The 14755-nt window shown below is 42.3% G+C and overlaps 1 long non-coding RNA gene across 1 annotated transcript; it reads left to right on the plus strand.

Moving 5' to 3' along the window:
* The first annotated feature begins 1079 nt into the window (after positions 1–1079).
* On the plus strand, positions 1080–12250 carry LOC147572470 (uncharacterized). The gene is made up of 3 exons (XR_015245924.1): positions 1080–1183; positions 1295–1349; positions 10358–12250. It is a non-coding gene; the product is annotated as an uncharacterized LOC147572470 (long non-coding RNA).
* The last annotated feature ends 2505 nt before the right edge of the window (positions 12251–14755 follow it).

Genomic DNA, 14755 nt, shown 5'->3' on the forward strand with positions numbered 1-14755 from the left:
TGCAGAAATGGATAACTCAGACCACAGGATAAATGAGTAAAAGTTTTCAGCTTCTTTGTTGTGCTGGCCCTAAAGCTGCCCTTTATCTTTCACCAATCGGCCAGGATCAGATGCTTTCTCGCCATTGTTCAAATGCTCCTAGGCTCTCCGTGAAGTAGGCTTCATAGCGGAGGAATGAGGGTCTAGGTGGGTGTCTTTTGGTTATTTTCTTATTTACATTTCACCCCTCTTCAGCAGATCATAAAGGGGAGTTGCTTAAAAAAATAAAAACAAAACCAAAAGACTATATCCTACAACAAAGGAAGGTCCAAGTAGCAAAAAACATGAAAATGACTTTTTTTTTTCACCTTTTACCCCCAGTAATAGTCTACCTTATTTTTTTCCCATTTGAATAAACATACATTAGGAAGACTAAGAAAAATATACAGAATTATCTAGTCTTCCACTAGTCAGACTATAAGAATTGATAACGCTTTCTCAAATCCTTGGATTTCCATACTCACCAGTTCCATTTGATCCAAGAATATTCTGCCTCTCCTCACTCCTTCCAGCAAGCTAATTTTGTGGAAAGACCAACTAATAGTTATAAATAGAAACTTGCTATTACAAAAAAAAAGTCACAGTATAGGGACAGGTCTTCCCAAGAAATGAAAAATAAAATAGAACGCGAGTCAAGGATTAAGTAATTTCAAATTCACGTACAAAACTGAAAGCCCTTGTTTTATTTTACATTCAAAGGATTTTCCTCTCTGTTTAGGTTGTGGTCTAAAAGGCATACTGTGATTTGTATAAGAAACGTGCTCCGCTTTGTACCTTTAACAAATTCAGCTTGCTTTTAATTCTGTATAAGTGAATTTTACTTGTCTATAATTGAAAACCAGTTTAAAAAAAAATAAAGAAGGCAATGGGAGTGGATAGTCCAGCCTGCATTTTCTATCGTTTTCGTGACTCCAGTTGTTGGACGATGAAATTCAGGAGGGAGGGATGAGATATCTCCAGAGGCTTAGTTTAACATCATCAAAGCCTCTTCCCTCCCCCTTGCACATTACAGTATCTGCTTTACTAATCAGAGCGAAATTTATCATGTAGGATTTCGGGGAGATATTTATGGTGCCTGTAAGCACAATGGCTTTGCCTTGTATGATGTCAGCTATTCTCCTGAGGAGATACAAGACCACAGCTGGTGAGAGAAGAGACCGGGGACCATTTCACGATTTCAAAACAGAAGACCTTGTTGAAGAAGAGGGATTTTAAACAACATTTGCTTTTGTTTTGTTCTTTATATGACGAGCAGGTGTGGGAGTCGATTCGAGAGGGCCACTTAGAAGATCGTGGAAAGAGGGAGTGAGGTGAGTATTTTTGATGGCTGGTGAATGACTGAGATTTACAAACTTCATATGAAGTATGTAGTCCAAGCTCTTTCCACCTGTGCAGGTCCCAGAACCCAGGTCAAGGAGAAACAGGAGGGTGCTGTGAGAATTTTGCACTAAGTTATGGCATCCTCCTAGCTAAACAAGATGGAAAACAAATATGGGACACATGTCTGGTGTGAACATACAAATGCTGTTTTAAATTCATCGTGCTTTATGGGTTAAGCATCTTAAGCACATGATCTCCTAGAAGATAGGATGAACGGATGTAAAGTTTACCACTTTGATTTTGAAAAAAGTTAGGGCCATCACACTGAATTATAAGAATTATTAAAAATGACTTCGGATATGCTAAATAGCACTGTGAAAAGTAAAGATTGATAGGTATATTAGAGATTATTAATAGCATCGACATTATTGCTATTAAAATCCTTGAATGCTGGTGCCAAGGATTTGTCCTTTTTATCCTTGTAACCCTGTGACTCTGTACAGCTTCTTACACGTAGAAAACCTTCAATAAACATTTGACCAATTATTAAACAAAAGGTAGCCACACATTTTAGAGGGGCTGCAAAACACCTGAACCACAGAAGGAAAAAGTAAGAGAACAGCCTTGCTTTATGAATCAAGTAGAGATCATTTAGGTGTTAAGTTTTCTAGCTGCTCATTTTTCAACACAAATCCTTGGGACAATCACATAGCATTATTTTAAACAATTGCTCTTAGGGGCCCAGGAAGCAGGCTTTTCTGCCGACAGGAGAGATGTCTTTTACAGCTGGTCGGTGTTTAGTTCTCTGAATTCCTGACTGAAGGAAGAAAATGACTAGGATGTAGGATATCTGACCTATAGATTGTTCATTCTCTGCGTGAGTCAATCTTTGAAGTCCAAAGATAAAAATCATCATTAATCACAAAACTTTCCTATAGTCATGAGGTCAGATATTCCAGCCCCCTTCCAAAATGACCACACTGACTGGCAGTGGGAGAGACCGACCCAGACATGGTTACCTTTATGACACAGAGCTCCTTCCCTCTGGCCGATGGTATGAATGAACAGGCAGGAAGAACAGAATTAAAAGTCAGCTAACCATTGCTGAGTCAATCCAGCCCACAGCATGTGAAGACTGAAGGGCCCCCTGACCTGAGGAGACTACTGAAAACGCAGGGCTGTTTTCTCCTTGGGGAGCGTTATCATTAGGGAGGGGCACTGAGTCAGAGAGCCTGCCCATTGCTTTATTGGACAATGAACATTCCCAACATGCTGATCAAAGGTTGAGAATTTGGTACTTGTGGGAATGCTTCAATATCTCACCTGTGGCTGAAGCAGACGTGCATTTCTAAATGCTGATTCCTTTTCCTGTGAAGCCAGGTGTACAAGAAGAGCTAAGGGGGAAAGAGAACCTTGTTTTCCCTATGAAAGTATGGATTCGGTCAATCCATTACAATTTCAAAAATAGTTATTCATTTTGTATCCCTCAAGTGAACAGACTATTATATTATCCTCAGGAAATAAAGAGGTAGCAATTGAAGAAAGACAAGAAGGAAGGAAGGAAGGAAGGAAGGAAAGAAGCAAGGAAGGGGAGAGAGAGAGGGAGGAAGGAAAGATTGGTGAGTAACTTTTTGTGCTGTTTCACAGACACATCGTCCCTTTAGATCCTCACAGCAGTTGTTTAAAAATCTGACCGATAAGGAAGGTGAAACTCGGGGATTGTTACTTGCCTGGTGAGGTAGACATTATTTATTTTCGTGGCCAGTGTCTGAATTTCTTTCTTTCTATTATTTTGGGAATTGCTCACTGTCTGTTTGTTTGGTTTTTAAGTTTATTTATTTTGAGAGACACAGAGAGAGTGCAAGCAGGGGGAGGGGCAAAGAGAGGGAGAAAGAGAGACTCCCGAGTAGGACCCACACTGTCAGCACAGAGCCTGACTCGGGGCGAGATCCCCCAAACCCTGAACTCATGACCTGAGCTGAAGTCAACAGCCATTGCTCAACCAGCTGAACCACCCAAGGGCCCTGAGAATTGCTTACTGCTAAATTCTTAGTAATGGAGATGGGGCAGGTAAGCCCCTTTTACTATTGGAACAGAAACTACTAGATGTTCACTTTCCCCATTTTCCCAGCCTCCTTTGAAGCCATGACCAAAACTCTAATAACCAGAGGAATCTGTGCCAGAAGTTCCTGAAAGGGAAAGAGTGGACGCGAGCTCTTCCTCCTGGAAGTGACTCTTCTCTCTGTCTCTCTGTGTGTCTCTGACTTTCTCTCTCTCTGCCAGTGGCTCGATGAAGAGAGGAGAAAAATCAATGCATGGTGGTGGCTGCAGGGTATTCCTTACCAACATTTTTCTGAGACTTGATTTTGGGTTGTTCCTAGAAGCTGGATCCTGTGTCTTTGTTCTGTGGCCTTATCATAAGTTTTTAGCTTTCTAATATCTTTTTCTTTTTATTTATTAAAAAATTTTTTTAATGTTTATTTATTTTTGAGAGAGAGAGAGAGAGACAGAGTGTGAGGGAGGGAGGGGCAGATAGAGAGAGGGAGACCCAGAATCCAAAGCAGGCTCCAGGCTCTGAGCTGTCAGCACAGAGCCCGACGCGGGGCTTGAACCCATGAACGGTGGGATCGTGACCTGAGCTGAAGTCAGATGCTTAACCGACTGAGCCACCCAGGCACCCCTCTAATATCTTTTTCCAAACAAACTTCATTAGAGACTATTTAGCATATGTAGAAACAGAGAAGAATGTAATAAGCAGCCATATATCAGTTACCCTCTTAAATGATTATCCGACATGGACAACCTTGCTTCATCTCTACCCCTCTCCATGTTCCCCCTCACCTGGATTATTTCAAACAAACCTCAGACCTCACGTTATTTCTTCCATAGCATTTTCGATCTTTATTTCTAAAATGGAAATATTATTTTAAAAATGACTACAGTATCATGACCCCACTTAATAAGAATAGCAGCTTAGTATTAAATTCAAAGTTCTCTGATTATCTCACAATTTTTAAACTTTAAAAAAAATTCTTCAAATCAGGATCAAAACAAATTGTTTTCAGTGTCTTTTAACGTATAAATTCAATCTCTTGCCTACTCTTTCTTTTTTAATTTGCAGTGAGGAAGCCAAGTTGTTTGCTTGTAGCATTTTCCACAGTTAGGCTTTACTAGTTGGATCCCTGTGGTATCATGTATCATGCCCTTTGTCCCATGCATTTTCTGTTAATTGGTTTTAGGTAGATCTAGAGGCTCGATCAGATTCATTTTTGTTTGTCAACCTACTTCATAGGTGATAGTGTGAACTCTATGAAGCCATATAATACCTAGTTGTCTCTGTGATGTCAGCAGCCATTGATGAGCCTTATTTAGGTACATTATTTCAGTAGGAGATGTTGATTTTATAAACTTCTTTTTAAAAATTAAATTCTCTTAGTGTTTGTTGTAGCTTTTCTCTTTATTATTTTGACTTTCCCAAAATCATATCATCTGTGAATAGACATAATTTTACCTTTCTCTTCTACTCCAACATCCTTTTCATAAACTCCTCTTTTGACTCAACCATCCAGAATTTTATTGCCTTGCCTGCAGCTGAGAACTCTTTATAATATCAAAGATCAAAACTCTAGAAAGTGATAAAAACAGATTCCAAAAGAACATCTACTTCCCTGAACTCAAGCTTCCTCTTACCTTCCCCTTGATGACATCTATAAAGAAAACCACATGTGACAGAAAGCCAACACAATTTAAGCAAAAGAGTGATATTTTTGGCTCATGTGATGGAAAATCCAGTAGACCTGGCTCAAAGCAAGGCCTAGGTGATCAAATGATTATATTAAGGCCTCTATTTTTTTATCTTTTGGTGCTTATCTTTGTATGTCGGTCTCTTGCTTTTGTATTTCAAATGGCTTTCACCATTGTGATTGGGAATATGGCTATAACAGCTTCAGTTCACACTTCCTTATGGTTTCTCTCTTGGGGAAAAGATAGTCAGGACTGGCTCCCGTAGGAAAGTTTCAGGTGAAACTCTGATTGATGCAGTTTGGGTCGCATGCTCTCCCTGAACCCAATCAATATGCCCTAGAGTGGGGTACTCTGGTACGTATGGATCACATGCCCATTTGTGGAATCAGGTAATGCAGAATGCCCTGCACAAGCCATTGGACCATAAGCTCCCAAAGGAATGCTTCTCTCAACAGCAAGGGTACTATTCAAACAATATTACGTCCATAATACCAGACCTCCCTATTCCTTCGATCACAGCAGTTCCATTACACATTTACTAAATAGCTGCTAGTTAGTGGGATCTAATCCTACCGGAGTTCATCCTGTTCTAAGCACCGTGGCATATCTAACACGATGTTTCAAAAACATGAGCCATGTATTGCGTGTTTCCTTGAAGAGCGATGCTCACAAAGCAGAATATAAATAAACGCAGCAGAGGTCAACGTGTTATAGAACAGTAGGGATTAAGGGAGCATCCTGGGCTGGTACGGATGAGCATGGTTCTTATGGAAGAGGTAGAACTTGAAACCTGAGGGATTCATGCAACAGGACAGTGTTGAGGACATAGGCACTAGTTGTAAAAACGAGGAAGGCAACTCAAGAAAGTTGTGGTCTAATGAAGAGATTAATAACACTTTCATGTTATTTGTGTGGTAAGTGAAAGTTATGTGGAGGTATATAAAGGATATGAAAGGAGCGGAGTCCAGTAAACCTGAAGAAGGTCAGAAAAGTACCCACAGGGCAGCTGTTGTCTGGTCTAGTCTTGCAGGAGTAGGAGTTGGTCAAGCGAGCCCATAGGGTGGAGTGAGGGTGGGCAGGACTGGGGTGCAGAACAATCCATGGTTCAGACATGAGTTTGGAGGTAAAACAGAGTTTGAGGGAGTCTGAGAGCGAGGAGAAACAAGTCAGACGAAAGTGCAAAATTCATAGCCTTACATGTCAGGTAGGCAATATTACATGACAGAAATCTTCATAGGGTTACCGGTGCTTAGCCTTTTGTCTAAAGAAATAAAGGTTGCAAAATTTAAACTCTAAACAATAAGCATTGACATACTCATGTCCTTTGATCATTATAATTTCATTTCTGGTGGATATTTAATCAACAGTGGCTTAGATGATTTCCCTTTTTATTTCTTCTGTTGAATATTTAATGATCTGGAAATAACCCTTGAGTAAATGCCATACAAAGGGTCCTTGTTATCTTTTGGTGTTATGAGGATTTTTTGGTGATATGAATAATTTTACCCTCTGGTTTATGTGTTTGAAAAAAGACATTTAGACGCAAAGTCATAATTCTCTTTATAATTGGCATGTAGGAATCCCCAAGAACATTCTCAAATAGGTCCTGATGATAACCTGGTAGGACCATGTGATCATTTTTCCTTTCTCATGGTTCAGGGCAGATGAGAGTAAAAGATTTCTCTTAGGCCTTTCCTATAAGTTATTTGCATGTTAAATAAGAGGAATGAACAAAATATACAAGGACTTTATACTAGGTCCCAAAGGAAATAAAAAATGGTTTTACAAGCTTTTCTTTTTTTTTTTTTTTTTTTTAATTTTTTTTTTTTAACGTTTATTTTTGAGACAGAGAGAGACAGAGCATGAACAGGGGAGGGGCAGAGAGAGAGGGAGACACAGAATCTGAAACAGGCTCCAGGCTCTGAGTTGTCAGCACAGAGCCCAACGCGGGGCTCAAAATCACGGACCGTGAGATCACGACCTGAGCGGAAGTCGGACGCTTAACCAACCAAGCCACCCAGGCGCCCCTTTACAAGCTTTTCTGATGGACGAAGATTATAAATCCCATCCTCTTTCCCAAAACTCTGCCATGAGAAAGATAATAAAAAGAGTCAGATACTGTACTTCATTTTCTTAGAATAACCATAGCTTTGGGCTACCTTGGATGTCTGTTCTAGAGGTATGACTATCAAAGTCTCACCTTTTCAGGTCAGAGCTGGACATTGTGCTGGTGGTATTGAAATATTTGTCATTGTATTTGATAGGGAATAAAGGACACATGAAGCTCTTCAATGGGCCTCTATCTAAGAGGACCCCATCCTTTTCCTTCTTCTCATTGACACCGAAAGAATCAAAGTATCTTCTGTAGCAGGGAGAGAAGGGACTCTCTAGAGTCACATACCCTAACCACAAAGGGTTAGATAAAAGACTATATGAAGGGAACAAGGGGAAATATATATCTGTATATACTGAAATATTTCCCCAAACTTTATTTTGGAAGCACAAATCACGTTTTCTGGGTAAGACTACTCTCCGAGCCATCTGGATATGGAAGTGTGGGGAGAGAGGAGATCACAGTTAGGGAGGTCAGGTGGTGGATTCGAGATCCATTGAGGAAGGATGGAGTGGAATGGGGGCAGAGAAGGAAGAAGAGGCTTTAAATGTGTGATGACGGATAGGATTTGGAAAGATGGAGGAAAGAGATGAAAGTCCCAGAAACTCATAGTGGCAGAGATCTGACCTGAGCTCACCTGGCCCTGGGATACTCCTACTCTTACTGACTCATGGGCCGACATACATCTCCAAAAGTGCAATGAGGAGACAGGCCCAGGAACTTGGAATCCATGGAAACCAAGGGAAGACTATTTCAATGCCTTTCCTGGAAGAAAAACTGAGCGTTTCAAAGGAATGCGAGATGACTCAAACCACAGCCAGTGTCGTGGATGGCGCTAAATGCTCAGCCTACCCTGAGTCCGCTGGAGGTGAGAAATGGACTACGGGGCTCCAGAGAAGCTCACATGTTCTCGAGGCCTTGTTGGTCAATGCTGTGCATCTAATTTATCAAGAAAAGAGTAGAGCAGTGTTCCCAACCCCGAACTGAACCCTGAGGGGTTTGGGTTTGTTTGTTTTTTTGCTCATTCAAAGCATTTACGCACGGAAGCTCAAGAAACTACCACTTAAAAGTTGCAAGCTGTTGTTTTGACTCCCTAGAAGTTGTTTCATTTTTTCGGGGTCACCTGTTGTCTTGTGGAGGAAGTGCCACTAGAATGGGTCCTTTAGTCATACAAATTCAAAGGTATCAGCTCAAAGCTCTTTAGAATAATATAAATGCACTGTTTACCTGAATGAACCTGGTTTATTATAAAACAGCAACGTCATAGCTTGGGGATGAAGAAACCAAGTGTGGGCCCCGAGTTTTACATGGTCCAATGATCCAGCTCTGCTCTGGCCATGCCTCTCCCCACGAGGCAAGGAATTTCTAAGCCAAGTGGATGTGTCCACCCGGAGCACATCCCCCTAACCCCTTAAAGACTAGGCACCAGGCAGGCCGATTTATGCATTTGGCACTGCAGGCACAGTGCCGAGGGCCCATGACACGCTTAGGGGCTGCAAAAGCGTTTTAAGTTCTTTTAAAATAAGAAGGAAAAAAATGAACTTTTAAGTTGAAAATGTGTTTTAGGCGTCCCTGGGTGGCTCAGTCAGTTAAGTGCCCCACTTCGAGTCACGTCATGATCTTTTAGTTCACGAGTTTGAGCCCCATGGGGGTCTCTGCGCTGACAGCTCGGAGCCTGGAGCCTGCTTCGGATTCTGTGTCTCCGTCTCTCTCTGTCCCTCCCTTGCTTGCACCCTGTCTGCTCTCTCTCAAAAATAAATAAACATCTAAAAAATAAAAAAAAAAGATGGGGAGCTTGGGTGGCTCAGATGGTTAAGCATCCGACTCTCCATTTCGGCTCAGGTCATGGTCTCCTGGTTTGTGAGTTTGAGCCCTGTGTCCGCCTCTGTGTTGATGGTACAGAGCCTACTTGTGATTCTCTCTCTCTCCCTCTCTCTCTGCCCCTTCAGCAATCTCTCTTTCAAAATGAACTTTAAAATTTTTTTAAAAAAGAAAGAAAATGTGTTTTATATAATATTGATATATTTGTCTCTGTGTCAATGCACAGAGATAAGATATAATTTGTAAGATATAATTTTTAAGTTTTTGGGTTTTTTTAAACATTTTTTTTAAGTTCATTTATTTATTATTGAGAGAGAGGGAGCACAAGCTGGGGAGAGGCAGAGAAAGAGGCAGACACAGAATCCAAAGCAGGCTCCAGGCTCCGAGCTGTCAGCACAGAGGGGCTGGAATCCACAGACCATGAGATCATGACCTGAGCTGAAGTCAGACACTTAACCAACTGAGCCACCCAGGCGCCCCTTTTTGTTTTCTTATGGGAGGACGAGCATAAAGACAAGAGTGCCCAGGACTTACTGAAGACATAAAGTGGCCCTGCCCCTGGGTACCCAGGACCCAAGATTTCCAGGACAAAATGGCCTAGCATGCTTCCAGTGTCTGTGTGGTTCTCTTCCTTCTTCTTCTTCTTCTTCTTCTTCTTCTTCTTCTTCTTCTTCTTCTTTTTTAATTTTTTAAAAAGTTTTCTTTAGAGAGAGAGAATATGAGCAGGGGAGAAGGGCAGGAGGTGGAGAGAAAGAACCTTAAACAGGTTCTACACTTGGCACAGAGATCAATGCGGGGCTTGAATCCCACGACCCTGGAAGCATGACCTGAGCCGAAATCAAGAGTTAGATACTCAACTGACTGAGCCACCCAGGCGCCCCTCCCCATCTCTTCTTTCAAGAGAAGTTTGCACCATTGGCATGAGCACCTCAAGGCACAGATGTGACCACAGGCCACTCTTAATATAACCTGTGGCTGGAGTTTGGATGTGTGGGCTAGTATGTCCATGCAGCCGTGTGTGGGGTTCCTGGTGACATATGTTATTGGGGGCAGCATGGAAAGGGGCAGATGAGGGCTGTGGCAGTTCTCTCCGCAGTATCGCGTTCTGGCGCAACAATACTTGAGCAGAGCTGTGTGATAGTGTGATAGTACTTTGAACAAATGTAGGAAGTATCATTGATCATTAAGAAGATAACACTGTAAACCAAACTCATGAAATAGACGTAAGTTAAACTAAGGCTAATAATTTTTTGGTAAATAATCTAGTGCTGAATTTTATCTCATAACTATCTAACTTTATTTTCTCTTGTCTTTATTTAGGAAAAGATCTCAAAAAGCCATTGAAGTAGAAAGATCTAACATGGTGAATGTGGAGGCAAGAAGATGGCAAGCTCTTGGGTCCTCGATGACCTCACTGAGTCGCTGGGCCACTCTCGGGATCGCCTCGTATCTTGATTGTTAAACTCCCTTACTGTTTAAGATACGTTTGGTTGGAGTTTTTCTTTCTTGCATCAAGAAGGATCGTGTCGCAGGCCCATGAACCATTCTACATGTCCTCTTCTAGCTTCATCCAATAACAACACAAGCCCTCATCTCTCCCCCTTCCACCACTGCTGTCTCTCGACAGCCAAATAAAAGTGACACTCTCACCTGGAACAGCAGTGGTAACTGTACCCCCACCTCCATTCTTCCCTCCCAAAGGAACCTCTTCTTTCCCCGTAGGCACTGCCCAGGGTTTGAAATGTTACATATATTTGTTTATTTTGTTCATTGTCTGCTTCACCCCACTTGGTTGTAATCACCCTGTTGGCAATGGCTGTGAATCTTTTGTCCACCTAGGAATATCCAATGCCTACCATGTAGAGCCTGGCACATAATAGGCCTTCACTAAATATCTCTTGTAGCAATGAGTGAAAGAAAGAAGGAGGGAATGCTTTCTCCCAAGGCAATGGGACATGGTATCCAGACAAGCTGGACCATTACTTCAGGCCGAGCACTCTGCTTAATTGTTTATTCTAGTACAGTATCACATTCGGTTACAACAGAGTGGATGTCCTAAAAGCACCGCTGATAATTTCATGATTGTAGAAAGGGCTCGCTAATCCTCCCCGCTCTTGTAAGGCAATCAGCTCTCTTCCAAATACCCTCTTAGACTTCAGCCTTTCTCCTCAGTCAGCACATCGATCCATCACAGAAACATCTGGCAAGCCAAGTTAATCCTCGGCTAAACTGGGACAGGGCTGATAAGTCGGCCTTGAGAGTTGAAAAAACCAGCCCTGCTGAAGGAGAGGACATTTTTTTCAGACAGGGTGAGAGGCATAAGCCTCAGCCAGGACACTTCAGTTACGAGACGATAATTTCTCACAAAAGTGTTAGCTCAGGCAGTCCAAATGCTGTTCTTGCACCAAAGAAATTCAGAGGAGAGCGCCTTGCTTCTTTCTCATCCACACAGGTAGAAGGGAAGCCGTGCCTCCGAGAGCTTAGGCTGGTGTTTACTGGGCCAAGCCTCCAGTTTATCCTGGGAAGCTCAAGGGTTCTGAAGGCCTTTTATGGGATTCACAAGGATAAACAACATCTTCAACATATGTTCTCGGAGGTCAAGCCTCAGACCCAAATCTGAGGATCGAAGGAGCTGCCTCTCTAATAATTCTGGACAGTTCCCCAACTTCACACAAGCCATTTATTCTAGAATGTAAAACTTGAATACTAACCTTTTATCACCTGAAGTTCTGTGGTCATTTAGAAAATACAGTAGCACCCCATTTTAATTAGAACTGAGTGACAAGAATCAGCCCCTTATGGGTTTTCTAGATAATGGTCAGACCTAAACAAACAAACAAACAAACAAACAAACAGCATGCCTCTCTGAGTGGTATTTTGCAGTAATTTTTTTTCCCTTTACACTGCATTTTAGAATTCTAATAGAGGCATGTCTGGAAATTTTTTAAAACTTGTTAATGATTCATCCACTTTGAGAAAAAAACGGGTGATTTCAGGGGCCCAGGTGTGAGGAACTGATTTAAAACCAGTGTTTCCTGGGGCGCCCGGGTGGCTCAGTCGGTTGGGCGTCCGGCTTTGGCTCGGGTCATGATCTCAGAGTTTGTGAGTTCAAGCCCCACGTTGGGCTCCGTGCTAACAGCTCGGAGCCTGGAGGCTGCTTCGGAGTCTGTGTCTCCCTCTCCCTCTGCCTCTCCCCCACCTGTGCTCTCTCTCTCTCTCAAATAAATAAATAAATAAAATGTAAAACCAGTGTTTCCTCAGTGCATTCGTTCCGCAAACATTTGATGAACACCAAATCAGAGTTCATTTGCAGATGACAGAAACCACTGAACTAATTTCACCAGAAAGCTGTTTAACACAAGAAATGAAGTGCTTACAAAATAGAAGGCTCTGGAGGCCAGAAATCTAGGCCAACACCACGTAGCTCCAGCCTGAAAATGGAGACTGTGGCTGCCACAGAGGAGCCAGGTGCATTCGCGTTGGTGCTGGCCAGCAAGAGCATGGTTGTACCTCCTGACACGGTGGTTTTCAAAGCTCGCTGGGGTGAGGTGGATTGGGAGGCCGTTTCAAGAGGGGACCTTGACTCTAGGAGAATCTGCAAATGAACTCGTTTCTTGTTGGCTTTCTGGCCTCTGCCATGGAGCATGCTTTTCCGTAAGAGAGAGACTTAAGACAGTTAAGTAAGCCCATTGGATGGCATTCGATGTACATTCCTACCCTCCTGGGATACAAAGTGAATACGAGCTTTGTATTCCTGTCTTTGAAGAGCTTCCGGTCTAAGGAAACAGACAGACACGCGGACAGAGACATACATGCAGCTGGCGGTGTTGTGTTAGGGACAGGTATCGATGGGGCGGCCTACGAGTGATGTTTGCATCTGGGTTTTGTTGACATATTTGAAAACGCATAAATTAATGGGCTTCACTTTAAAGAGAAAATATTCTATTATTAACGTGGGTCCCTTTGAACGGGAGAGATATTGATGCCTCCTTTGCTTCCTACTGTCCTGAGGAGGCCCTCTGTCTCCTTGTGTGGTTCTTCGCCTGTCCCTTCAGGAGGCACTCGGTGCCATCATCTGCATTTACTTAGGCGGCGGAGCTGGGGGGGGGGGGTTACTTGGCAGTGATTAGTCATCGGGCCACTGGCAGAGACGACTGGCACATGGAAAGCCTGAGGCTGAGTTTACTGTTAGCCCTTTGAGTCACAGAGCACCTCCTGTCCCCACCTCCTCCCGCCCCCAGGCTGAACCCAGAGTCCTGTTCAAAGATGTTTCCCCTTCTCTTTGACTTACCTTCTGAATTCATTTTGGAAGAATGTACCAAGATCCTCTGAATCCTACAGGAATGTTGAACTCAGTGAAAAAGTGATGTGGTTAAGAAAGCAAATAATATGCTGAAAGATGTTCATTGCAAGTGGCTAGGGACATCAAAGAGATTGATGAATCTGCATTTCAAAAAGCTGGCAGGGGGTCACATTTCAGCTTACCTCATATCCATCCTGTTTCTATACTGGGTGTTCCCTGCCAATGATGTTTCTTCCTTCCCATCAGGACAGAATACTAATATAGCTAGCCCCGGGGTAGGGATGTCTGGAAAAGGTATTGTCTTCTTAAATCAAAGCAGCTCAAAGAAATTTGTCTTTTTTATTAACAATAGAACACAGTTGCTAACATCGGGTGAGCATTTACTATGTTTCAGGCACTGTGCCTAAGTCCTTTACAGGAATTATTTCATTTAATCCTCATAGAATTGCTGAGACCGATAATATTATGAGCCTTATTTTACAGTTCAGGAAAAAATGAGGGGAAAACAGGCTAAGAAAATTGGCCCCGTTGTAAGTGCTGGAGCAAGAATTCGAACTATGTGATGTTGATTTTTCAATTAACAATCATACTCGGTTGAAGTGAAGGGAAGATATATAACAGACATGGTTTAGTGGAATTTGTTTTTTAGGACGAGCAAGGGAGGAGACATTAATAATCTACTACAGTTTAGCTTCCACTGACAATCATGGATTGTTAAGAAACTGGTGGATAGAAGTGAATGACTGGGACGAAATAGGGATAAGCAGCATAGGGAGGGCAATGAATGACAGTCACTGGAAAGCCACCACTTGCCACCATCTTTGAATGTCAAGGTTGCAGAAAGTCAAGTACTGTGGATTACCTCAGACAAGTGGCTGTTCAGACCTTGCTCCCACATCAGCATCAAGGCGTGAGCCACCTCAGGAGATAGCTCGGATTTCACAAAACTCTTTAACTAAAACAAAAAAAAAATTTTTTTTTCTTTGTGTTAATCCAAACCCCGCTTCCCTGTAGCATTAATCTAGTTGTTGTTACTAGCTCTATCTTCTGACGACATGTAACATAAATCCACCCCCCTTTCCACCTGACAGCCCTTCTGGGTATTTATCCAAAGAAAATGAAAACACCAATTTGAAGAGATATATGCACCCCTATGGTCATTGTAACATAATTTATAATAGCAGAGACATGGAAACAATCTACGTGTCCATTGACAGATGAATGGACAGCGAAGGAATGGTGTATATACGTGAAATAGAATATTAGTCAGCCATTATAAATAATGCAATCTTGCCATTTGTGACAACACGGATGGATCTAGAGGGCATTAGGCTAAGTGACATAAGTCAGACAGAGAAAGACAGATACCATACAATTTCACATATACACGGAATCTTAAAAAGAAAACAAATATA

The sequence above is a fragment of the Puma concolor genome, chromosome E4 (assembly GCF_028749965.1).
Source record: "Puma concolor isolate L17-30 chromosome E4, mPumCon1.1.hap2, whole genome shotgun sequence".
Classification (NCBI taxonomy): Eukaryota; Metazoa; Chordata; class Mammalia; order Carnivora; family Felidae; genus Puma; species Puma concolor.